This window comes from Pongo abelii, chromosome 1 (assembly GCF_028885655.2).
Source record: "Pongo abelii isolate AG06213 chromosome 1, NHGRI_mPonAbe1-v2.0_pri, whole genome shotgun sequence".
Taxonomy (NCBI): Eukaryota; Metazoa; Chordata; class Mammalia; order Primates; family Hominidae; genus Pongo; species Pongo abelii.
The window spans coordinates 23,272,691-23,300,126 of NC_071985.2; the positions used below are offsets into that span (position 1 = coordinate 23,272,691).

Sequence of the window (27,436 nt, forward strand, 5' to 3'; positions counted from 1 at the left end):
AAAATACTTTCTTCATTTAAAAAAATTTCTCTAAAAAGATAATTGACCATTTAAAGCAAATATAAAAATATATTTTGGACTTTCTAATGGAAATGGAAATGAAATGTCTTAAAACAATAGCACAAAGGTTCCAAAGGGAAAATGGAGTTGCATTATTAGAAGGTTCTCACATGATATGTAAAGTAGCATAACAATATTTAAAGATACGTGATACACTCCTGAAACAGGAGCCCAAGCGTGCATGTGGACACAGGGTCGTGGGAGATGAACGCGGTGGTGTCGCAGGTGAACTCTCTGCCGCTTCTCAGCCTGATGGTGGCGCTCATATTTAGCTGCTTTCACCATCACCACTGCCTTCAAAGACGGAAGCATCCCGGTGTGGGGATGCTTTCAGCCTATCAAGCTGAAAAATGTAGATGACTTCAACGGACCGAGAGAAAGAAGTGGTTTGGGATTCATTACATTTGATGTAACTGCTGATTAACTCAGCTCGTTTCCCAGTAGTGGCACCAGTCTTGTAGTTAATTGTGAGAATACATTTGATTGGAATGTTAAGCAGTTGTTTATTTATCAGCAGAATATTCAACAAAAGATAATCTATGATTAGAGACCTAATGGCAATATATTTGCAACAAAATTTGAGACCTGTGATTAAAATTATCATTATGAAGATACGTAATCAAAAGCTGTAAAGATTATTAATAATTTTTCTATTTTCTGAGATTATTTTAAAATCTATCTCAGTACAACTTTTCTTTCTCATATTTTTTTTTCTGTTTTTAAGAGATAGTGTCTCACTCTGTCACCCAGGCTGGGGCAATCACAGCTCACTGCAGCCTCAATCTCCTTGCCTCAGGCATGTTTTGGTTTTGTTTTTGTTTTTGTTTCTAAATACATGGCATGAGCTGTTTTAGTAGTCTTAGTAAGCCATGTATCTGCAATTAATTATATCTCTGCCTATTGAAAGTAATTTTCCTTTGTTTTGGCGTTGTATGGGATTCATCAACCTAAGTACTTGAACTAGTCTTTTTAATTGTAAATTACATGCCAGGTGCGGTGGCTAATGCCCATAACACCAGCACTTTGGGAGACTGAGGTGTGAGGATCACTTGAGCCCAGAAGTTCAAGGCCACCCTGGGCAACATAGTGAGACCTTGTCTCTACAAAAAAATTTTAAAAATTAGTCAGGTATGATGACATACAGTTGTAGTCTCAGCTACTGGCGAGGCTGAGGTAGGAGAATTGATTGAGCCCAGGAGGTTGAGGCTGCAGTAAGTTGTGATGGTGCCATTGCACTCCAACCTGGGTGACAGAGCAAGACCCTGTCTCAAAAAAAAAATTAAAAAAATTATAAATTATAATTGAGAATAAGTTTTATAATTAAAAGCTGTTAAACTATTAGATTAAAAATCTATTAAAGTTATCAGTTATTATAATTGAAAGCGAATTAATCTAGTCTGATTGCAAGTAGGGTAGAGGTAGAGATATTTATATAGAACGTTGCTCAAACAGAAATCTTCTTAGGTTCTATTTTAATGTTGATACTGAAGGTATAAAGTGATAGACTTAAAATATGAAAGTGAAATCCGTGGAACTGAAATGTGCCTGTATGTTTTTTACCTGTGTTACCCTTATGTTGGTCGTCAGTGTCGCCTGGAAATTATTTGCAGTTAAAGGCTTTAAACCAAGTTGGCCTTTAGGACAAGATTGTTCTGAGAGGTATTAGTCTGAAGCTACTCTTGAAATATATGAAAACAAAATTTTTTTTGACAATGGAAATGGTTGCAAGAGGAACGTCATTTTGACTCCATCTGGGAACCATGTACCAGTTGCTGGAATGCTGCCTCAGGACAGGATGAGAACATGTATCTATTCTATTTCCAGATACATATGAAATAATAAAGAGAATATTAAATTATTCTAAGTTTGAAACAATGTATTTTTATTGATTATTATTATTATTTTTTATTGGGACAGAATCTCGCTCTGTCTCCCAGGCTGGATGCAGTGCCCTCTTGGCTCTCTGCAGCCTCTACTTCCCAGGTTGGAGCAATTCTCCTGCCTCAGCCTCTCGAGTAGCTGGGTAATTTACAGGCACAGGCCACCACACTGGCTAATTTTTTTTTTTTTTTTTTTTGAAACAGAGTCTTGCTGTGTCACCCAGGCTGGAGTGCAGTGGCGCAATCTCGACTCACTGCAACCTCCGCCTCCCAGGCTTAAGCGATTCTCGTGCCTCAGCCTCCCAAGTAGCTGGGACTACAGGCATGCACCACCACACCCAGCTAATTTTTGTATTTTTAGTAGAGATGGGGTTTCCCCATGTTGGGCAGGCTGGTCTCAAACTCCTGGATTCAAATGATGCACCACCTCGGCCTCCCAAAGTGCCAAGATTACAGGCATGAGCCACTGCACCTGGCGAAACAATATATTTTTATTCTTAACGAATTGTATCTCATTGACCTTTAAAAAAAAAAATGAGGCCGGGCACGGTGGCTAACGCCTGTAATCCCACCACTTTGGGAGGCTGAGGCAGGCGTATCACGAGGTCAAGAGATTGAGACCATCCTGACCAACACGGTGAAACCCATCTCTACTAAAAATACAAAAATTAGTTGGGTGTGGTGGCACATGCCTGTAATCCCAGCTACTCGGGAGGCTGAGGCATGAGAATCACTTGAACCTGGGAGGTGGAGGTTGCAGTGAGCAAAAATCACATCACTGCACTCCAGCCTGGGTGACAGAGGAAGACCCTAAAAAAAAAAAAAAAAGAGTGAAACCAAACTATATACTCTATAAAGAAATCTAATTTGAATATAAAGACAATGGATTAAGAATAAATGGGCCAGGCAAGGTGACTCACGCCTGTAATCCCAGCACTTTGGGAGGCCGAGGCAGGCGGATCACCAGAAGTCGGGAGTTCGAGACCAGCCTGACCAACATGGAGAAACCCCATCTCTACTAAAAATACAAAATTAGCCGGACATGGTGGCGCATGCCTGTTATCTCAGCTACTTAGGATGCTTAGGCAGGAGCATTGCTTAAACCCAGGAGGCAGAGGTTGCGGTGAGCCGAGGTGGCACCGTTGCACTCCAGCCTGGGCAACAAGAGCAAAACTCCTTCTCAAAAAAAAAAAAAAAAGAATAAATGGATGGAAGCCTGGGCAACATGGAGAAACCCCATCTCTACAAAACAAAACAAAAACAAAAACAAAAAATTAGCCAAGTGTGGCAGCACATGCCGTAGTCCCAGCTACTCAGGAAGCTGAGGCACGAGAATCACTTGAACCTGGGAGGCAGAGGTTGCATTGAGCCGAGATCGTGCCACTGCACTCCAGCCTGGGCGACAGAGTGAGAATCCGTCTCAAAAAAAAAATCAAAAACACGTTTTTTTTTCAGGTGCAAATGTAACATTCACCAAGACAGTCCACGTCCTGGGCATGAAACAAATCTTACAGTGAAAAAGACTGTCACAATATAGAGTTTTGTTTTGTTTTGGTTTTGGTTTTTGAGACGGAGTCTTGCTCTGTTGCCTAGGCTGGAATGCAGTGGCGCGATCTCAGCTCACTGCAACCTTAGCCTCCCGGCTCAAGCAATTCTCCCGCCTCAGACTCCCAAGTAGTTGGGACTACAGGCATGCACCACGACCCCCGGCTAATTTCTTTGTATTTTCAGTAGAGAGGAAGTTTCACCATGTTGGTCAGGCTGGTCTCAAACTCCTGACCTCAAATCATCTGCCCGCCTCAGCCTCGCAAAGTGCTGGGATTATAGGCGTGAGCCACTCCTCCTGGCCCACAATATAGAATATTTTATTTGACCACAAAAGAATCTAGAAATCAATATCATTACATACCTATCAGAAGGGCGCACACATTTAAAAAAGTCAAAAATCTGACATTACCAACTGCTGAAGAGAATATAGAGCGGCCAGAATTGATAGGGATGTCAAATGGCACAGCCACCTTGGAAATCCATTTGGCAGATTCTTATAAAGTTAAATATGTACCCACCATATGACCCAACCATTCCATTCCTAGGTACTTACCCAAGAGAATGAAATCCCATGAGCCCCAAAAGACTTGTACATGCATATTCATGGCAGCTTTGTTAATAATAGTTTTATTAATAATAGCTGCCATGAATATTTGTGGATGAGTATTAAAATCAAATACACATCTAGCCGGGCAAGGTGGCTCATGCTTGTAATTCCAGCACTTTGGGAAGCTAAGGTGGGTGGATCACCTGAGGTTGGGAGTTTGAGACCAGACTGGCCAACATGGTGAAACCCCATCTCTACTAAAAGTACAAAAATTAGCTGGGCGTGGTGGTGGGCACCTGTAATGTCAGCTACTTGGGAGGCTGAGGCAGGAGAATCCCTTGAACCTTGGAGGCAGAGGTTGCAGTGAGCCAAGATCATGCCAATGCACTCCAGCCTGGGCGACAAGAATGAAACTCCATCTCAAAAAATATATATCCATATAGGCAAATAGATAAGCAAATTGGTTTGTCCATACAAGGAATACTACTCAGCAATAAAAAGGAGCAAATTTCTGACAGACACCGCACACAACAACATGAATGGATCTTGAAAACTTTATTGATGAGCTAAAGAATCCAGATCCAAAAAAGTGTGTGTGTGTGTGTGTGTGTGTGTGTGTGTGTGTGTGTGTGTATAATACATATGTATATAGTAGGAGTTTTTTATATAAAGTCCTAGAAAAGGAAAAACTACTATATAGTGACAAAAAGCAGACCAGTGTTTGCCTAGTACTGGGAGGGGTAGGACTGACTACAAAGGAGTATGAGGGAAATTTTGTTGGTGATGGAAATGTTATATATCTTAATTATGATGATATATACATAGATGTCAAAATTCATCAAACCATACACTAAAAATAGGTACATTTTATTATATATAACCTTTATCTCAATAATAGTTGATTTTAAAAAGAAACAAGTTGTCAAGATGTTATACACTAAAGACTTGTGCACTTTACTCAATGTATGTTTCAATTTTTTTGTTTGTTTGTTTGTTTTTGAGACCGAGTCTCTGTCTCCCAGGCTGGAGTGCAGTGGCGCAATCTCGGCTCACTTCAAGCTCCGCCTCCCGGGTTCACGCCATTCTCCTGCCTCAGCCTCCCGAATAGCTGGGACTACAGCCGCCCACCCCCACACCTGGCTAATTTTTTGTATTTTTGGTAGAGATGGGGTTTCACCGTGATAGCCAGGATGGTCTCGATCTCCTGACCTCATGATCTGCCCGCCTCGGCCTCCCAAAGTGCTGGGATTACAGGCGTGAGCCACCGCGCCCAGCCTCAATTTTTAAAAATTAGGTTTTTTGTTTTTTTATTTGAGATGGAGTCCCGCTTTGTTGCCCAGGCTGGAGTGCAATGGCGGGGTCTCAGCTCACTGCAAACTCCGCCTTCCGGGTTCAAGTGATTCTCCTGTCTCAGCCCCCTGAGTAGCTGGAATTACAGGCGCCCACCACTACACCTGGCTAATTTTTGTATTTTTAGTAGAGACCGGGTTTAACCGTGTTAGTCAGGCTGGTCTTGAACTGCTGACGTCAGGTGATCTGCCCGCCTTGGCCTCCCAAAGTGCTGGGATTACAGGTGTGAGCCACCATGTCAGGCCTAAAAATTAGTTTTAGTGCAAACTATTTTTAGATATAAAAAGAATATCCGGCCGAGCCGAGATTGTGCCACTGCCCTCCAGCCTGGGCAATGGAAGAAAAATCCGTCTCAAAAAAAAAAAAAAAAGAATATGCCTCCCCTGGTAGGAGCATGCCTGTAACCTCGGCTACTCAGGAGGCTGGTGTGGGTGGATCCCTTGAACCTAAGGAGTTTGAGACTAGCCTGGGGAACATAGCAAGATCCTGTCTCTAAAAAACTAACAATAATAATAATAATAAAGACAAATATTCATCCATGATCACACTCCCTAAGAAGTTAAGCTGTTTTCATTTTTCTACTTTACTTGCCATCCTTTGCACATATGCATAGTTTAGTTTGATGTCAGCATAGAAATATAGGTTAGTGAGGCCTTGGGTTGCAAATAACCCCAGGGTGAGGGTGCAGCCAGGCTTAAGGAAAGAGAGATGGAACCAGGGCAGAAAGCACTGCTGCAGCTTTTCCCTCTTCGCTCTTGGAGGCTCCTGAGAGCTCACTACCTATTCTTTGTGGACTGGCATTTTCTGCTGCTTCTAGCCACTTGGTGAAAAATATAGCCAAACGAAAGGACAGGTTTGTGTGTTTTGGTGTAGCCACTTGGAAAGTGATTAAATCCACTTTTCTGGATCCATTTCCCAGTCCCTATTCAACAGACTCATTGATTTAGGTTCCTATCCTTGAATCAGCAAGTGTGGCAAGGCATAGGAAAGAAAATCTTTGGTAGGAGTTGCTTATGAACCATTCTACTGCGGGCCTGAAGGAGACACATTTAAGCCTTCGGGAATGTATTTGGTTCTTGCTGTCTGATTCAGCCATGGGACCCTCTGCTGTAGCTGGAGCAAGGATACTGAGGACAGAACAGACATATTTTAATCATGTCTGAAATAAATATTGACAATTTTGATGAGCAAAATTTTCCAATTCTGGAAGTGATGTATATTCTTTTTTTTTTTTTTTTGAGACAGCGTCTCGTTCTGTTGCCCAGGCTGGAGTGTAGGGGCATGATCTCAGCTCACTGTAACCTCTGCCTCTCAGGTTCAAGCGATTCCTTCCTCAGCCTCCTGAGTAGCTGGGATTACAGATGCATGCCACCACGGCCAGCTAATGTCTCTAATTTTTAGTAGAAATGGGGTTTCACCATGTTGGCCAGGCTGGTTTCGAACTCCTGACCTCAAATAATCCACCCGCCTCGGCCTCCCAAAGTGCTGGGATTACAGGCGTGAGCCACTGTACCCAGCCTAGTCGTGTATATTTTGAGTGATGCCAATGACAATAAAACTGGACATGGAACCAAAACAAATTGTTTCATTCACCTGAATGAAAACATTGAAAAAGGACTATTGCATTGCACCTTAAGTGACTTTTTTTTCATTTTTATTTTATTTTATTTTATTTTTTGAGACAGGGTCTCACTCTGTCACTCAGGCTGGAATCCAGTGTCTCAATCACGGTTCACTGCAGCCTCAGCCTCCCTGGGCTCAGGTGATCCTCCTACTTCAGCCTCCGGAGTAACTGGGACCACAGGTGCGAATTCTATGTAGAGATGGGTTTTTGCCATATTCCCCAGACTGCTCTCAAACTCCTGGACTCAAGCAATCTTCCCACCTCAGCCTCCCAAAATGCTGGCATTACCAGCATGAGCCATCTCACCTGGCCTCTTATTAAACACAGAAAATAAGCTACTACTACAGCGAGATCATACACTAAAATGACCTTTCCAGGTTGTTTATCAATACTTGTAGTCATCCATCCAAGAGCCCTTGAAAAAAATGATGCAATCAGAGCAAAAAGGGCAGCACAGGGGCCTCTAAAAGCTGAATTAGGAATTCCAATGGAACAAGTTTCCCCAGAAGATGTTAATTATTTAAGATAAATTCACAAGGCTCAGTATGATGATATATGGGTGAACACAAAATTGATTACATTTTGTGAGGAAGAATGTGAGTTTGGATCCAGATCCCAGTGAGATTAAGAGGTATTGCTATCTTAATGATGAAATTAAGATAACTTCAAGGTTTAAAGTGATTGCACAGACTTTTCTCTTTAAGTGGTGGAATAACTTCATTTAAATCTGTTGAACATGGGAAAATATTTAGAACATGCAAGTGTGGCTGAATGATTTTACAAATGCTAAAAAAACTTATCTATATTAAATTTAGGATGATTTTTTTAAAAAGTCAAACAGCAGACCTGACATCCTTTAGATCTTTCTTGAGACAGGGTCTTGCTCTGTCGCCCAGGCTACAGTGCAATGGCACGCCACCATGCCTAGTTAATTTTTTTATTTTTTGTAGAGATGGAGTCTTGCTATGTTGTCCAGGCTGGTCCCAAACTCCTGGGCTCAAGTGATCCTCCCACCTCATCCTCCCAAAGTGCTGAGATTACAGGCATGAGCCACTGCACCCAGTCCCTTTAGATCTTTGATGGTGCATCTTGATCTTCACCATCCTCACCCCAGGATTTAATTCTTTTTTTTGAGATGGAGTCTCACTCTGTTGCCCAGGATCTCCGCTCACTGCAACCTCTGCCTCCTAGGTTCAAGTGATTCTCCTGCCTCAGCCTCTCAACTACCTGGGATTACAGGCACACGCCACCATGCCCAGCTGATTTTTGTATTTTTAGTAGAGACGGGGTTTTACCACGTTAGCCAGGCTGGTCTCGAACTCCAGAGCTCAAGTGATCCACCCACCTCGGCCTCTGAAAGTGCTGAGATTACAGGCGTGAGCCACCATGCCTGGCCTAATTTTTTTTTTTTTGAGACGGAGTCTTGCTCTGTCACCCAGGCTGGAGTGCAGTGGCATGATCTCGGCTCACTGCAAGCTCCGCCTGCCAGGTTCACACCATTCTCCTGCCTTAGCCTCCTGAGTAGCTGGGACTACAGGTGCCCGCCACTACGCCTGGCTAATTTTTTGTATTTTTCATAGAGCCGGGGCTTCACCGTGTTAGCCAGGATGGTCTCGATCTCCTGACCTTGTGATCCACCTGCCTCGGCCTCCCAAAGTGCTGGGATTACAGCTGTGAGCCACTGCACCGGGCCGGGGAGTGTTATCTTTTAATGGAGGAGGTTGAATACCTCTGTAACCTTTGAGTCTGCAGAGCCAAATCCTTTAGGGCACATCCCCAGATGTCCCCATCCTGTGTGTCAGGGTCCCAGGTTTTCTCAACCAGGGCTCTGAGGTTGTGTAAACAACTTGTCTTGGCTAAGCATTTATTTTTTATTCTTATTTACTTATTTTTTTGAGATGGAATCTCGCTCTGTTGCCCAGGCTGGAGTGCAGTGGTGTGATCTCAGCTCAGTGCAACTTCTGCCTCCCTGGTTTAAGTGATTCTCGTGCCTCAGCCTCCCAGTAGCTAGGATTACAGGCACACACCACCACGCCCAGCTAATTTTTGTATTTTTTGTAGAGACTGGGTTTTACCATGTTGGCCAGGCTGGTCTCAAACTCGTGACCTCAAGTGATCTGCCTGCCTTGGCCTCCCAAAGTGCTGGGATTACAGGCATGAGCCACCGTGCCCAGCCTTGGCTGACCATTTAAATGCCTCTGGAACTCAATGACTTTATTAATGAGAGGGAGCAGGGACCCCCCCCCCCTTTTTGAGCCTTCAGGCACCCCGAGCATGGAAATAAAGGAAAATCCTGAATTCCTTCAAGGGAAATTCCAGGCTCCTAGCTACTCCTGAGAAGTAAATAAGCAACTTGATAAGCAAGAAGGTAATGGTAGTTTAAAACAGTAGTTAGAATCACAGGATGTTTGGTTCCCCTACAGAAACTAAAGATAACATCTTAACATATGTCACTGAGTGATTTTTCAGGAACTCAAACCCCTGTCAAATGGATCTGCTGGCACTTTAGACCTCAGAGAACAGGGAGCTGAGGACTGGACTTCTTTGTTCTCAATTTCTTCCTGAGGGGCCTGGAGGAGGTCATGCCCAAAGCCAGAGCTAACATTGTTTGCTGCTGACCCCAAATTTTTAAACAAAACTTCTCTTCCTCAACCAACTGCAAATCAGAAAATCTTGAGTCTATCAGTGACCTATAAGCCCCCACACTTCAAGATATCCCACCCTTTTAGGCCAAAACAGTATATAATCTCCATGTATTGATTTATGATTTTGCCTGTAACTTCTGCTTTCCTAAAATCTACCCCTGCCTTTAAAAATTCTTTCTTTCAGGCCAGGCGCAGTGGCTCATGTCTGTAATCCCAGCACCTTGGGAGGCTGAGGCAGGAGGATTTCTTGAGGCCAAGTGTTCGAGACCAGCCTGGGCAAAATAGCAAGACCCCACCCCCCTACACACCTGCCCCAGATCTCCACAAAAAATTTTAAACTAGCCAGGTATGGTGGCACATGCCTATAGCCCTAGCTACTTGGGAAGCTGAGATGGGAGGATCGCTTGACTCCAGGAGTTTGAGGTTGCAGTGAGCTATGATTGCACCACCACACTCCAGCGTGGGTGACAGAGCGAGATCCTGTCTCAAAGAACAAAACAAAACGTCCTTACTTTCAAGCCATCGGGGAGGTCAAAATTTAAGCAAGAGCTGCTTGATTCTCACTTGGCACCCTGCAAATAAACTCCCTCCTTTCTCCTGCTGCAAACCTCCGTGTGGTTGTTTTGGCCTTATTGCACCAGGCAAGCGGACCCCAATTCTGTTCAGTAACATTAAGACCTGAGTTTGCTCCTCAGCTGTGTTCACTCTTCGTAAAGGCAATGATGGCCTTTTTGTAAGCTACCAATGAGGGCTCTGGCTCTCCACTTAGCTGGTATGTGTTTAACTCTTGCTTTTCATTATTCCTATACAGGGCACTAATAACCAGCCAACTCCACTGTGTTTTTAAGCAGTGTCTTTCCCCTGTCTTTCAATGCCTGAATCATCTCACCAGCAAAGGTGTTCCCCTCCACTCAGATATTTTGGGCCACCTTGAATCAGGCATTATCCATGCCCCACATTCCTCTTGGGATGGGATACTCCTTGCCAGCCAGGTGATAAATTAGTCAATCCTAAACTGTGTGCTTTTTCAGCCACTCTTGATACCCTGTTCCTGTTCAAGTTTTCTGAGAAACAGAGGCTAGGACACAATCAGATATGCAGATTCATTTATTTATTTGGGGAAATGCTTTTGAGGGATAAAGCAGAGAGACAGCTAGGCCAATGGGAGGCTGTGTTCCTCATGCTCTGATTACCTTCCATGTTTGCTTGCTGAAAGGACTCACAGGACTCCAACAGTTCCTATACTCATACAGACCAGTTTTGTTTTGTTTTGTTTTTTGAGACAGTCTCGCTCTGTCACCCGGGCTGGAGTGCAGTGGCAGATGTCTACTCACCCCAACCTCTACCTCTCAGGTTCAAGCAATTCTCCCACCTTAGCCTCTCGAGTAGCTGGGATTACAGGTGTGCACCACTATGCCCAGCTAATTTTTGTATTTTTAGTAGAGACAGTGTTTCACCATCTTGGCCAGGCTGGTCTTGAACTCCAGACTTCACATGATCCACCTTCCTCAGCCTCCCAAAGTGCTGGGATTACAGGCGTGAGCCACCCAGCCTGGCCCTCACATATCAGTTTTTAACAGGCAAAGGATACAGTATGGTAACAGCAGGCAACGTTATGCAAAGAAGGGGCTAGAGATCTCAGGCACAGGCTTCTTTGTTCTGTCTCTGCTGACTCCCACTGCATGTGCTACATGTTCAGGTCTTGAACCATCATGTGTGTACATACCAGGAAGTCCAAAGCTCACTCATGGTGGGATCTCTTAGAGTGAACTGGTCACGTAGGCATGTTTTAGCTCCCTGACCAGCCTTAATATTGAAATTCTGCAGGCTCCATCAAAGAAACAATTATTAAACAGTGCTGAAGGCTGGTATGTCCTGTTCCCCAAACAATCCACAGACCGATGGTTACAGAACATCATTTGATATATTCCATAGTGTTGGCCAAGGGTCACCATCAGGCTCCAGGCAGCTCTACAGGTAAGTGTGCAGCCTATCCTGACCAGACCACGCAGGAGCCCCCACAGCCAAGACAGCCCATTAGAGGAGGCATGGAATGGCCTGGTTTGAGCAGCTCTGCCATGTGCAGTTATTGGCTAGGAGCAGCCTGGGGAGAGCATGGTGCTGATATGAATCCTGTGGCAGAGCTTAGGGGCAGCAGTTGGAGGCTGGAGATCTCAGTGGCTGTGATGGTTAAGGTTAGGTGTCAGCTGGACTGCATTAAGGAACACCTAGAGAGATGGTAAAACATTCCTTCTGGGTGTTTCTGTCCGGGTTTCCAGAGCAGACTGGCGTGTGAGTCAGTGGACTAAGAGGGGAAGATCTTCCCTCAATGTGGCTGGGCATCAACCAATTGGCTGGGGGCCAAGATAGAACAAAAAAAGGAGAGAAAAGGATTTCCTCTCTCTCCTGGAGCTGGGACGTACTCTTCTCCTCCTGTCCTTGGATATCAGGACCCCAGGCTCTCCAGCCTTGAGACTCTAGGGCTTACATGAGCATCACCCACCCCGCCAGGTTCTCAGGCTTTGGGGCTTGGGCTGAGAATTACACCATTGGCATCCCTGGTTCTAAGACTTTTTGACTTGGATTGAGCCACAATACCAGCATCCCAGGGTCTCCAGCTTGCAGATGGCCTGTCATGGGACTTCTCAGCTTCCAGAATCATGTGAGCCAGTTCCCTAATAAATCCCTTCTCCTCTGTCTGTATATGTATCTATCTAGGTATCTATCTATCTATCTGTCTATCTATCTATCTATCTATCTAATCATCCCCTATTTGTTCTCTCTCTCTAGAGAACCCTAACAGTGGTGCACCTCCATAGGTATCAAAACCCACTTCAGGAAAGGTTTCAAAAGCCCTCTATACTTGTGAGGCCCCTGTTTATCTCTTGAGTCTTACCTTTTGCCACATCTAATTTTAAACTCTTCAACTATCCTCAAATACTTAAAGTTCCTGGGATAAAAGCTATGTTCTTTCTTTCCCCTGGGCCTTTGCACATGACTTTCTGCCAGTCATAGTACTTTCTTTTTCCACTTCCTCTCTCTAACTTCTACTCAGCCTTCAGGTCTCAGTTCAAAGACTGGGAAACATTTCTTACCTCACCCCCTACCAATCTCTGATTAAGTTCAGGACATGCTACCCACAAATACGGCACTTTGGTATTTGAGAAAACAGCAGAAGCAAGTAGGTCATTCTCATCTTCCTCTCAATCTTCTCCCTTGAAGCAGGTCATGAGACCTCATTGGAGAGGTCCTTCCCTATACCTAGAGGAAAGGGACATCCTTATCTCTGAATACACAGAGACACAAAGAAAAATCTGAACAAATAGGTCTTGCTAAGTGGTCCCCTCACACTTTATTAACATTATATCATACTTTTTATCCAATTATATTTTTCCATGACCATCCATTTCTCCATCAAACCTAGTATAAAATATACACAGATTTACCTGTTTCTTTGGTCCATTTCCTTTTTTTATTTTTTTTGAGATGGAGGTTTGCTCTGTCGCCTGGGCTGGAGTGCAGTGGCTTGATCTTGAATCACTGCAAGCTCTGCCTCCCGCGTTCAAGCGATTCTCCTGCCTCAGCCTCCCAAGTAGCTGGGATTACAGGTGCACGCCACCACACCCGGCTAATTTTTGTATTTTTAGTAGAGACTGGGTTTTGCCATCTTGGCCAGGCTGGTCTCAAACTCCTGGCCTCAGGTGATCAGCCCACCTCGGTCTCCCGAGGTATTACAGGTGCGAACCACTGCACCGGCCCGTTTCCTTTTAAGGTCTTCCGTGTCACATGAAACTTAAATAAATAAATGTGTATACTTTTCTTGTTAAACTATCTTTTGTTATAGGGGCTTCAGCCACAAACCCAGTGATGATCAAGGAAAAAATATTTCTTTTCCTCCCCTACATCCTGCACTCCACTATGCTCCTACAGTATCTTGACCTCAGCCCTAGGGTAGCTCTTGTCAAACTATTGCAATTGCTTATGGAATGTATCTGTATCTTCCCTTAGACTGAAAGCTCTGCAAGGCACTATGTCACGTTGAATTTTGCAACCTTAGTTTCTGCCACATAGTAGGTGCTTAATAAGTATTTGCTGGCTAATTACTGGATAATTGTACACTATTAAATTGCCTAGAATACTAGGGGTTATGAAGATAAAGCAGAATTGATGACTATAAACCTTTTTTTTTTTTTTTTTGAGACAGGGTCTTGCTCTGTTTCCCAGGCTGGACTGCAGTGGTGCAATCATAGCTCACCGCAGCTTCAACCTCCCCAGCCCAAATGATTGTCACACGTAAGCCTCCTGCATAGCTGGGACTACAGGCACACACCACCTCGCCCAGCTAATTTTTGTGGAGACAGAGTTTGACTATGTTGCCCCAGCTATTAAACTCTTAATGTTTCCTTGGACACATGGAAATGTGTCCATTTCCTTGGACATGTTTCCAGGACACATGTCCTGAAGGGGTAATCTTTCTGGGTTAGAATTCACAAATCTGCACTGGGTTGAGTCATCCAATCTTTCTGGTTTGGGCAGTTCTGATGACAAGGTATTCCTCCTTGGGTAGCCTAGGCTGGTGGGCTCCTCTAGCTTATATGTGCTAATTCATTTAAGAAATTCTGAACAGGCCAAGCGCCTGTAATCCCATCACTTTGGTACACTGAGGGCGGATTGCTTGAGCTCAGGAGTTCTAGACCAGCCTGAGCAACATGGCAAAACCCTATCTCTACAAAAAATAATAGTGTGCCCCTGTAGTAGCATGCCCCTGTAGTCCCAGCTATTTGGCAGTCTGAGGTGGGAGGATATGGCTTGAGCCTGGGAGGTTGAGGCTGCAGGAGCTGTGATTGCGCCACTGCAGTCCAGCCTGAGCAACAGAATGAGACTCCGTCTCAATAAAGAAAGAAAGAAAGAAAGAAAATTGCCTAGTAGAGTGCCTCTTTGACTTCACATCTTCATTAAGTGCCTAGGAATGGGTCTAGCACAAAATGACTACCAAAGATTTTAAGATTGGGATAAAACCTAGTCTGAAAACAAGATTTTCCTTGTAACACATTTATTGAGTTATACTTCACAGACCACAATTCACCTATTTAAAATACACAATTCAATAGTTTTTAGTATATACTAGTTCACACTTAACCCTGGGGGATACATTCCAGGACCCCCATTGGATGCCTGAAACTGACGATAGTACTGAATCCTATATATACTGTTTTCTCTATACATACATACGATAAAGTTTAATTTGTAAATTAGCAGAGTAACAGATTAACAACAATAATAATAAAATAGAACAGGCTGGGCACAGTGGCTCACGCATGTAACCCCAGCACTTTGGGAGGCCAGGGCATGCGGACTGCTTGAGCCCAGGAGCTCAAGACCAGCCTCAGCAAGATGGCAAAATCCCATCTCTATAAAATATACAAAAATTGCTGGGTGTGGTGATGCAAGCCTGTGGTCCCAGCTACTATGGAGGCTGAGGTAGCAAAATCACCCGAGCCTGGGGAGGTCCAGGCTATGGTGAGCCGTGATTGCACCCCTGCACTCCAGCCTGGATGACATACCTTGTCTCAAAAATAATAAAACAGAACAATCACAGCAATACACTGTAACAAATGTATACTGTAATAAAAGTTTATTGTAACTGTGTCTCTAAATATCTTATACTGTACTCACCTCTTTTCAGACCTCAGTTGTTCATGGTTAACTGAAACCATGGCAAAACAAACCCTGGAGAAGTGGGGACTACTGTATGCACAGAGTTGTGCAACCACCACGGTTGATTTCAGGACCTTTTTTTTTTGAAACGGAGTCTTGCTGTCACCCAGGCTGGAATGCAGTGGCACGATCTCAACTCACTGAGCCTCTGCCTCCCAGGTTCAAGTTATTCTCCAGCCTCAGCCTTCCGAGTATCTGAATTACAGCTGCCCACCACCACGCCCAGTTAATTTTTGTATTTTTAAAAGAGAGTTTCACCATATTGGCCAGGCTGGTCTTTAACTCCTCTCCCCAAGTGATCTACCTCCTCAGCCTCCCAGAGTGCTTGGATAACATGCGTGAGCCACCGCACCCGGTCAGTGTCAGGACATTTTCATCACCCCAAAATGAAACCCCTCTACAGTGGACTGAACACAGCGGCTCCAGCACTTTGGGAGACTGTGGCAGGAGAATCGCTTGAGACCAGTGGGTCCGGAATCAGTTCTTTCCGGTGGGTTCTTGGTCTCACTGACTTCAAGAATGAAGCTGCGGACCTTGGTGTTGAGTGTTAAGATGTCTTAAAAATGGTGTGTCCAGAGTTTGTTCCTTTAGATATATCCGCAGTGTCTTCCTTCTGGTGGGTTCGTGGTCTTGCCGACTTCAAGAATGAACCCACAGACCTCTGTAGCGAGTGTTACAGCGCTTAAAAGTAGCACAGACCCAAAGAGTAATCAGCAACAAGAATCATTGTGAAGAGCAAAATCACAAGGCAGAAAAGCAACCAAACATGTTACCACTGCTGACTCGGGTGGCTAGCTTTTATTCCCTTATTTGGCCCCGCCCATGTCCCGTTGATTGGTCTATTTCACAGAGTGCTGATTGGTCCATTTTACAGAGTGCTGATTGGTCCATTTTACAGAGTGCTGATTGGTCAATTTTTATGGAATGTTGATTGGTGCATTTACAATCCTCTAGCTAGACACAGAGTGCTGATTGGTGCATTTACAATCCCCTAGCTAGATAGAAAAGTTCTCCAAGTGCCCACCCCATCCAGAAGCCGCACTGGCTTCACCTCTCGCCAGGAGTTTAAGACCAGCATAAGCAACATGATGAGATCCCTGTCGCTACAAAAAAAAAATTTAGCCAGGCATGGTGGCACACACTAGTCCCAGCCACTCCAGAGGCTGAGGCAGGAGGATTTCTTGAGCCCCAAGAGTTCTAGGCTGCAGTGAGCTATGATAAGGCCACTATACTTAGCTTGGGCAACAGCAAGGAAGACCTTGTCTCTAAAAAAGAAAGAAGAAGAGAGAAAGAAACCCTGTACTCATTAGTAGTCACTCCCCATCCCCCACCGCTGCCCCTGTTCCCATCAGCCCTAAGCAATCACTAATCTGTCCTTTATCTCCATGGATTTGCCTATTCTGCACATTTCACATGAGTGGAATCCTACTATATGTGATCTTCTATGACTGGCTTCTTTCACTTAGCATATGATGTTTTCAAGGTTCATTCATGTTGTAACATTTACCAGTACTTCATTCCTTTTTATGGCTGAATAATATTTCATTGTATGGTATACCACTTTTTTCTTTTTGTTTAACTTTTATTTTAGGTTCAGGGGTACACGTGCAGGTTGTTATATAGGTAAACTCATGTCATGGGGGTTTGTTGCACGGATTATTTCATCACCCTGTTACTAAGCCTAATAGCCAACAGTTATTTTTTCTGATCTGCTCCCTCCTCCCACTCTCCACCCTCAAATGTCTGTTGTTTCCCTCTTCTACCACATTTTTCAATGCCTGCTTTTATTATAAAAGTAATACAAGGCTAGGCACGGTGGCTCACACCTGTAATACCAGTACTTTGGGAGGCCAAGGTGAGCGGATCACCTGAGGTCAGGAGTTGGAGACCAGCCTGGACAACATGGCAAAACCCTATCTCTACCAAAAATATAAAAATTAGCCAGTGTGGTGGCGGGTGCCTATAATCCCAGCTACTCGGGAGGCTGAGGTGAAATTGCTTGAACCTTGAATCTGGGAGGCAGAGGTTGCAGTGAGCCAAGATCGTGCCATTGCAATACAGCCTGGGTGACAAGACAGAAACTCTGTCTCAAAAAAAAAAAAGATAATACAAAATATTTTGGACTTGCAGTACTAGCAAAAGTAATAAAAAAATTTTACTGCTCATAATTTTATATAATTTACTACTTATAATTTCTCTATTATAAATACAGATTCAGAGAAAATTAAAAGCACCCATAACCCTATCACTCAGAGATAGCCACCATAAACATTGGATATCTTTTGTTCTGAGCTTAATCTATGCAAATATATTTAGTAATTGGAATCATACTTATAATGTTTGTGTAATATGAATTTTTTTCTTGTAAAATGCACATAATATAATATTTACCATTTTAGCCATTTTAAAGCATACAGTTCAGTGGCACTAAGTACATTCATGTTGTTGTGAAACCATCACCACCATCCACCTCCAGAACTTTTTTATCATCCAAAACTGAAACTCTGTACCCATTAAACAATAACTCCTCACTCCTCTCCCCCTCAACCCCTGGCAAGCACCATTCTGCTTTTTCTCCATGAATTTGAGAACTCCAGGTTCTTCACATAAGTGGAATCCTACAGTATTTCTCCTTATGTGTTATTTCACTGGCTTATTCGGCTGAGCATAAAGTCTTCAAATTGATCTATGCTGTAGTACAAGAGGACTTCAAGAAGTTAGTGGAAAAATTGAATTAAATGATTTTTTTTAAGGCTGTGTGCAGTGACTTACACCTGTAATCGCAGCACTTTGGGAGGCCAAGGTAGGAGGATCACTTGAGCTCAGGAGTTTGAGAACAGCCTGGCCAACATGGTGAAACCCCGTCTCTACTAAAAATACAAAAATTAGCTGGGTGTGGTGGCATGTGCCTGTAATTCCAGCTACTCGGGAGGCTGAGGCAGGAGAATCGCTTGAACCTGGTAAGTGGAGGTTGCAGTGAGCCAAAATTGTGCCATTGCTCTCCAGCCTGGGCATCACAGCAAGACTTTGTCTCAAAAAATAAAAAATTAGCTGGGTGTGGTGGTGCGCATCTGTATTCCCAGCTACTTGGGAGGCTGAAGTGGGAGGATTCCTCGAGCCAGGGAGGTTGAGGCTGCAGTAAGCTATGATTGTACCACTGAACTTCAGCTTAAGCAACAGAGTGAGACCCTGTCTCAAAAAATAAAAATAAAAAAATAAAGTTTGATCAGGATCTGAGAGCAGACCCCAGAAAGCCCTGAAAGTAGCCACACCTCTACCACCAGACTTGGCTGCCCAGGGAGTACTGGCCTCGGCAGCCTCACATCCATGGTTCTGTGGGTAGGGACAAGAAGGTCATGGCAAAGATTTTTGGAAAAAGGAAAATGATTCAATGTAAGAAACAGATCTGCCATTAAAAAAGAACCCCAGGAAGTACCTTGGCAGTGTAGGAACTGGAGAGACTGTGGAGTCTGACACTGAAGGAGAAAAGGGTGTGGAGGCAGCCGATGTCACAGCCCTGGTGGAATTCCACCGCAAGGCAGTAAACGTGGAGCAGGCCGTAACCATTATGGAAGCAATCCACGTCCTGGGGGTCCTCCACACAATTACCAGCGGAATTACCAGAATAGTGAGTATGGGGAAAAGAAGGAAGGATGGTGGAGTGCTCCCAAAGGCCAGGCCCAACAAGACCAGCCCTTCCTCAGGAGAAGGTTCCTGGAGAAGGTTCCTGCTACCTGAAGAGACCCTATGGGCATGGACCACAGTGTTGCAGCCCTCCAGTGCAGGGAGCAGAGATGGAGGGTGCTGACAACCAGGGTGCAGGAGCACCAGGTAGACCAGTGAGGCAAGATATGTATGTGACTATAGGCCACAATTCCGCTGGGGCCCTCCTAGCCAAAGACAGCCTAGAGGGGATGGTGATGGAGAGGATAAAAATAAATCAAGGAGATGAGACCCCAGGGCAGCAGCAATGTCGGTGCCCAGGTGGAGACCCAGAAAATATGGCAAAGAGACAAAAGCAGCTGAAAATTTGCCCATGGCCAAGGCTGAGCAAGGTAGGGCTGAGTAAATACCAGCTTACCATCTCTACCATCATCCCCTTTAGTCGTACAACAAGAATAAATGAATGTGAAACTACAGCAATAAGAAATGAACAAAAGATTGGCACTGAAGACATTGTTTGCTTTTTGCTGCTGACCAATTATTAGAACTATCTGCATTATCTGTGCAGCATGGGTTTTTTAAATCACTTTTTTCCTAAAGACAACTCTTTTTGGTGATAACAAATGTGGTTTTCTTAAAAAAAAAAAAAAAAAAAAGTCTGGCTTTTCTCAATATGCCTCTAAAGATTTTTAAATTGTTTCATATCTGGTCAAGTTGAGACTTAAGAACTTCATTTTAAATTGTAATAAAAGTTTACAACTTGGTGTTTTTTCAAAATAGTCAATGAACTGCAAGCACTTGTCAATAAAGATCTTAAATAATTGTCAAAAAAGTTAAAATAAAAAATATAAACTTTATTTCTCAACATAGACTTCACCAAGTTCGGGACACTTTCTTTTGTAAGCAATGATACAAGCCATTTAGTCCATCCCTAAAGAACTGAGGGTCCTGGGAATGTAACCATGTCAGTGCAGTCTCTTTTACGATACTAACTGAAGAAAAATAGGCGTACTTTTATGGTTTTTTTAAAGATTAGGAAATGAAAAGAAGGCAGAAGGAGGCAAATCAGGACTGTAAGGTGGAGGCCTAATGATTTCCTTTTGAAACTCTATTTATTTATTTATTTGTTTGTTTGTTTGTTTGTTTTTTGAGGCAGGGCCTCACTCAGTAGCCCAGGCTGGAGTGGACTGACACAATCACGGCTCACCACAATCTCTACCTCCTGGGCCCAAGCAATTCTCCCACCTCAGCCTTCCGAGCAGCTGGGACTACAGGCATGCGCCACCACGCCTGGCTAATTTTTGTATTTCTTGTAGAGATGGGGTTTCACCATGTTGCCCAGGCTGGTCTCTAATTCCTGGGCTCAAGCAATTCACCCGCCTTGGCCTCCCAAAGTGCTGGATTACAGGCATGAGCCACCGTGTCCAGCCTGTTGAAACTCTTGCTTGCACGCATTTTGATGAGAGGAATGAACAGGAGCATTGGCGTGGCGGAAGACTCCCTAGTGAAGATTTCTCAGGGATTTTCTGCTAAAGCTTTGACGTTCTCAAAACACTCCTGTAATAAGCAGATGTTATCATTCTTTGGCCCTCCAGAGAGTTAACAAGTAAAATACCTCAAGCATCCCAAAAAACTATTGCCATGACCTTTGCTCTTGACTGGTCCACTTTTGCTGTGACTGGACCACTTCCACCTTTTGGTTGCCATTGTTTTGATTGTGCTTTGTCTTCAGGATCATACTGGTAAAGCCACGTCTCATCTCCTGTTATAATTCTTCAAGGAAGTGCTTCAGGATCCTGACCCCACTCGTTTAAAATTTCCATTGAAAGCTCTGCTCAAATCCTTTTGTAGCTCCTGAGCATGATGATTGTGTGTCCACGCTCATGTGTGAGATGTCCCACCCTTGAACCTTGTTACAACATCGGCACATTACCTGTCTGACATGGAAGGAAAAAAAAAGGCTGTGCTCTCTGCTTTTGTCTGCAGCTGATCTGAATGCAACTGTTTTGGCATCCATCAAATGAAAAGTTTGCTCACCTTTAATTTTTCTGTTAGAATTGTGTAAACTGAGCCAATTGAGATATCTATGGTGTTGGGTATTCTTTCTGCTGTTAATAATCGGTCTTCTTCAATTAGGGCGCAAATAAGGTTAACTTTTTCCTTGAAAATTGAAGTGGATGCTCTGTTGCTTCAGGTTTCATCTTCAATATCGTCTTGTCCTCTCTTAAAATGAGTTATCTGTTTATAAACTGCTGAATTCTTTGGCGCATCATCCTCATAAACTTTTTGCAAAGCATTGTTAAAAGAAAAACTTCAGCCTAATTAAAGGAGTTGAATTGAGCAATGGACAATTCACAAATTGGGCAGCCCCTAGAATTACAGCAGATTCAGAGAGACTCCAGGGGTGCCTCATGGTCAGAACAAATTTATAGGCAAAAAAAGTAAAGTGACATACAGAAATCAGAAGTGAGGTACAGAAACAGCTGGATTGGTTACAGGTTGTTTCCCTTATTTGAACACAGTTCGAACATTCAGCAGTCTAAGAGTGGTTGAAGTATGGCTGCTGGGATTGGCCAAGACTCAGCGATTTAGTTATAGGCACATACCCCTAAGTTAAGTTTTTAATCTTGTCTGCCTATTACACTAGGTTACAGTTAGTCCACAAGGACTCAAATACAGAAGTATGGACTTCTTCTCAGGCTATATTTAGTTTGCTTTAAGAGCATCAATAATTTCATCATTCTTCCACCCAAGCTTCACCGTAAAGCTTCCATTTGTCCACCATCAAGCTTCACCATTGATGTTTGTTCTTGCTTCAATTTTAGCAGAATTTATGTTGCTCTGAAAGGTACTCTGTTCAAACTGATGTCTTACCCTTCTTAGTGTTTCAGACTAGATCCCATTCAGGCACGTTATAACAAGTAAGTACAAGTTTATTTTGGTGCAAAAAAAATTTGAAATCCATGCATACTTTTTTTCTTTTTTCTGTTTTTTTGAGACGGAATCTCACTCTCTTGCCCAGGCTGGAGTGCAGTGGTGTGATCTCGGCTCACAGCAACTCCACCACCCAGGTTCAAGCAATTTTCCTGCCTCAGCCTCCCGAATAGCTGGGATTACAGGTGCCCGCCACCACACCCGGCTAATTTTTGTATTTTTAGTAGAGACGGGGTTTTGCCATTTTGGCCAGTCTGGTCTCGAACTCCCGACCTCAGGTGATCTGCTTGCCTTGGCCTCCCAAAGTGCTGGGATTACAGACGTGAGCCACCATGCATGGCCAGTTTTTTCATAATATGCATTTTCCATGAACTTTCTTAAGACCCCTCATATATGGCAGAATTTTCTTCCTTTTTTAGACTAAATAATTTTCTATTGTATTTATGTACCACATTTTCTTTTTCCATTCATCCATCCATCAATACTTAGGTTGCGTCCAACTCTTGGCTATTGTGAAGTAATACTGCTAAGAACATGGGTGTACAAATATTTGTTTGAGTCCTTGCTTTTCATTATTTTGGGCATTTATATTCAGAGTAGAATTGCTGGATCATATAGCATAGTACTTTTATGTATAAATCTTTGAAGAACCACCATATTGTTTTCCATAGCAGCTGCACCATTTTACATTCCCAATAGCAGTACACAGTGTTCTGATTTCTTCACATCTTTGCTAACACTTGTTATTATCTGTCTTTTTTATCATAGCTATCCCAGTGGGTGTGAATTGGTATCTCATTGTGGTTTTGATTTGTAGCTCCCCAATGATAATGATCTTGAACAGCCTTTTGTGTGCTTACTGACTTATCTACTGTGGAGAAATGTCTATTTAGATCCTTTGCACATTTTTGAATTGGGTTGTCTTTTTATTACCAAGTTATAAGAGTTTTAAATGTGTTTAAATGTTTTGGATACAAGTGCTTTATCAGATATAAGATTTGCAAATATTTTCTCCCATTCTAAGGGTTGTCTTTTCACTTTCTTGATAGTGCCCTTTGAAACACACAAATTTTTAATTTTGATGAGGTCCAATTTATACCTTCTTTGGTTGATTGTGCTTTTGTGTCATGGCTGAGAAACTGTTGCTTAATCTAAGGTCATGAAGATTTACACCTATGTTTTCTTTTAGGAATTTTTATGGTTTAGCTTTTACATTTAGGTCTTTGGTTCATTATGAGTTTCACATTTGTATTGTATATGATTTTTTAAAGAGCTTTGTTATAGTTTTCATTAGAGTAGTGTAACATACTAAACTCCACTAAACTTGGATGTTATCCATAATATCTAACACATGTAGAGAATTTTATCTTTTATTATCTCAATTTTATGGACATGCATCCTCACATTGTGATCTAGGTAGGGCAGTGTAGTTATATTCACTCCCCAAATGGGAAAGACAAAGGCAGAAAGGTTCAATGACTTGTCCAAGATCATGGTGCTCACAAGAGGTAAAGCAAGGCTTACAACCCATGTCTTCTGCTCTCACTCCTCATGCCTGTTTTCACTGCTCTGAACATGTTCAGGGAGAGGATTCTGAAGGGAATTACCAGGATGGCCACTGGGCACCTTTTTGAGAATATTTATGTTCTAAAAGAGGGATTCTCATCAAGGAAGGATACCAACAGTCACTGGAGATCTTGATAGGCACTTAATTTACAATATGTAATTTAATCTTCATGATAACCCTTCAAGAAAGGGAGAAGAAAACTAAAAACTACTACTGAGAGTAATTTGTTCAAGAATACACACAAGGGAAGTAGGTGAACTGCAATTTGAACCTAGATCCTGGGGCCATCAGTACTCCTGGTGTACTTGGATGCTGGAAGAGGAAATGCTGAGTGTGGAGTCCTACCAGCAACATAACTTAAAAATATATATATGTATAGGCTGGAGAGCCTTTTTACCTCATTATGGCTGAGATACTCAAGCAAGGCAAACTGAATTGTCTTTGTTTTTTCATTACTAACTCAAATTCCCAACTTTATCAAAAGTATTTATAAAAACATGCACATACATACTATACACACACACACACTTTTTTTTTTTTTTTTTGAGACGGAGTCTCACCCTGTCACCCAGGCTGCAGTGCAGTGGTGTGATCTCAGCAGACTACACTCTCCACCTCCTGGGTTCAAGCAATTCTCCTGCCTTAGCCTTCCAAGTAGCTTGAATTACAGGTGCAAGCCACCACGCCTGGCTAATTTTGTATTTTTACTACAGACTGGGTTTCACCATGTTGGTCAGGCTAGTCTCAAACCCCTGATCTCGGGTGCTCAGGCTATCCACCTGCCTCAGCCTCCCAAAGTGCTGGGATTACAGGTGTGAGCCACTGCACCAGGCCCCCAACACACACATTTTATCTTTAGTTATTGCAACTGTTTTCACAAAAATAATCCAACCCAATAATTGATAAATAGGCCACAGGACTAGAAATGGTCAAACCTGACATTTCTAAAATGTGGCCATGTTTATTTTTCTTATGGTTTTTTAAATATTTTAGAATTTTTGTGGGTACATAGTAAGTGGATATATTTATGAGGTACATGAGATGTTTCTTATGGTGTATTTTTATTTAGGTTTTTCATGACTTAATGACCTTATCCATACTGTGGTTTGTTTTTTTAAAAAAGCAAACACCACACACAGTCATGTCATTTTAAATTGGAATAAGTGATTGCAGGAAATTTAATACCCCTGCGTTGTATGTTGCTATGGTTTGAATGATGGTATTCCCCCCAAAATTCAGTTGTAACATAATCCCCAATGCAACAGTATTAAGTGGAGTGGCCTCTGGGAGGTGATTAAGTCATGAGGGTTCTGCTCTCGTTAATGGGGTTAGTACCCTTATGAAAGGGCTCAAGGCTGAAGGGGGTGTTCTCTTGCCTTTCTGTCCCTTCTACCATGTGAGGACACAGCATGCATCCCCTCCAGAGGATGGAGCAATGAGCCACCATCTTGGAAACAGAGAGCTGCCCTCACCAGACACCAACGTTGGCACCTTGATCTTGGACTTCCCAGCGTTTGAAACTGTGAGAAATAAATTCTTGTTGTCAGCTGGGCATGGTGGCTCATGTCTGTAATCCCAGCACTTTGGGAGGCTGAGGCAGGTAGATCACTTGAGATCAGGAGTTCAAGACCAGCCTGGCCAACCTGGTGAAACCCTGTCTCTACTAAGAATACAAAAATTAGCCAGGAGTAGTGGCAGGCGCCTGTAATCCCAGCTACTCTGGAGGCAGAGGCAGGAGAATCACTTGAACCCAGGAGGCAGAGGTTGCAGTGAGCCGAGATCACACCATTGTACTCCAGCATGGGTGACAAGAGCAAAACTCCGTCTCAAAAAAAAAAAAAAAAAAAAAATTTGTTGTCTATAAATTACCCAGTCTCAGATGTTTTGTTATAGCAGCACAAATGGATAAAGACATACGTGTAATCCTCCCATCACAGAGGGAGTCACTGAGGCACCGAAAAGTGGGCTAGATTCCTGATTCTAGCACTTGCTTGCCATTGTCTTTGGACAAATTACCAGGTTGTTGGGAGAATCAAGTAAGCCAATCATTGTAAAACCTGTCATAAATATTCAATAACGAAACTTATTGAAGAGCTAAGTGTACCTTGGCTTCGATCACACAGCTGAGCGCTAGATCTGGGGCTAGGATACAGCTTCAGGCTTTGGATTTATAAGAGTCACTTAGAGTTTTTGTTTAAAAAGATTATCACGGGAGGGCCTAAAAACATTGATTTAAACAGTAGTTGTGTTGTTGCGTGTACATGAAAACTGCCTCAGAATAAAACCAGGTTTGCCTTGGTCTAATGACACCTTGACCATCATGACATTCACAAAGCTTTTGCTTCTCCCACTCCGATAACCTCTCATGTTTTTTTAATTTCTATTCTTTCATTCTTAAAGGGCTGACCTTTTCTTGATCTCATCTCCAAACTGATACTGAAGTGCAAGCTGCTGAAGTCCCCCCCAGGTGCTGACAACAAGGACCAGTGTTTTAATCTTCTTAGGGAGCAGATCAGAGTGTGTTTAGAAGGCAAAGGAGAGGTTAAGCTAGCTCTGAAGGAAGGATTACTTTGTAAAATTGAACTTTCACCCTCCCTGCTCACTCCCTGCTCTCCCTCCTACCTTAGCATGGCAGCACCCAGTTACCCAAGGCACAAAGCTGGCATCAGCAATGAGACTTCCTTCTCCTCACACCCAGTGACTCACCCAATCCTTTATTTTCCACGTCTTGAAAGGTGGAGTGCATGCTGCCACCTCTCTCTCATACTGCCTGTGCTGTGGTTATGGTAGTAATAGTGGCTAGGTGATGGGTGCTAGCAGCTAGTACAAGGTCCTTACATCTATCAAATCATTTAGCCCTCTAAACAACCCTGTTATTTGCATTTTACAGATAAGAAACTGAGGCACAGAGAATTCGGTTGAGAAACCAACGTGCCTGAGATTATACAACTAGCAGCCCATCTGGATTCTTCCCATCGAGGCCGTGGGGCTCCAGAGTCCACCCGCTGCACCTCTCCAGCTACCTCTCTCTTCTGTCCTTTGCATGCCCCAAATAAGCTTCTTCCTGACTGGTTTCTAGGCTCTCATCTTGTCCCCCACCAATCCATTTCCCATATTTTTGTTCTAAAACACAAATAGAAACATGCCCCTCTTACACCCGACTTTTCCACTGCTCCAGTGGACTAAGCAAGTTCAACTCCTTAGCCTGGGTGGGCCTCTGTGTACCACTCTGTCATCTTAGTCTACCGCCTTTTAACTTTGTAGTTCCTGGAATTCACCCATGTTGTCTTTTGACTGCTTAACGGTCTCATTCCTCCAATCCCCATAAATTCCTGGAGAAAAGGATTGGAGCTCAATGACATTTGTTAAATGAATTTTTGAAAAGCAACAGTGTTTTATAACTGGAAAGTGTTACAGACAGATATTGTGAAATTTTTCCTTGGCCTTCTTTCAATTTCGTTGAATTCTCGTCCAGTATTCTGATAACATTTGGATCAGGTACTTTATCACCTTGTAGTGTCACTGTTCCTTTCTGTATCCTCTCGAAGCCTCCTGTTACTCGTTTTCTAATTCTCTTCCAGCCCACTGCACGATCTAGTGTCGAATGGATGAAACAGCTGAGCAGAACAGTTCTTTAGCTGTCGGCCTAAATGACCAACTTCATGACCTCTCAAGGTCTCGCTCCCCGGCTGCACGCAGCTCAACTTCCAACATTCGGGAAAGGCGTGCCCGGATCGCGAGGGGCCGCTGGGACCGAGTCCCGGACGTCGCGACGCGCAGGGGGCTGCTGCGGCCGGCGCTCTCGGGAAAAGCGAGGGGACGGAGGCGCCCGAGCAACGTGGGTTTCGGGAACTGTGAATATTTCACTTTGCGTAGAGCCCCCTCGGTCAATGCGACCCA

At 43.4% G+C, this 27,436-nt stretch overlaps 1 non-coding gene and 2 pseudogenes across 1 annotated transcript; all 3 read left to right on the top strand.

The window, feature by feature from the left end:
• The first annotated feature begins 264 nt into the window (after positions 1-264).
• On the top strand, positions 265-1,895 carry LOC100460556 (signal peptidase complex subunit 3-like; annotated as a pseudogene).
• Positions 1,896-11,555: 9,660 nt separating this feature from the next.
• Positions 11,556-27,394, top strand: LOC100461290 (Y-box-binding protein 1-like; annotated as a pseudogene).
• Positions 20,875-20,978, top strand: LOC112131471 (small nucleolar RNA U13). The gene has a single exon (XR_002913534.1). It is a non-coding gene; the product is annotated as a small nucleolar RNA U13 (small nucleolar RNA).
• Positions 27,395-27,436: the final 42 nt, after the last annotated feature.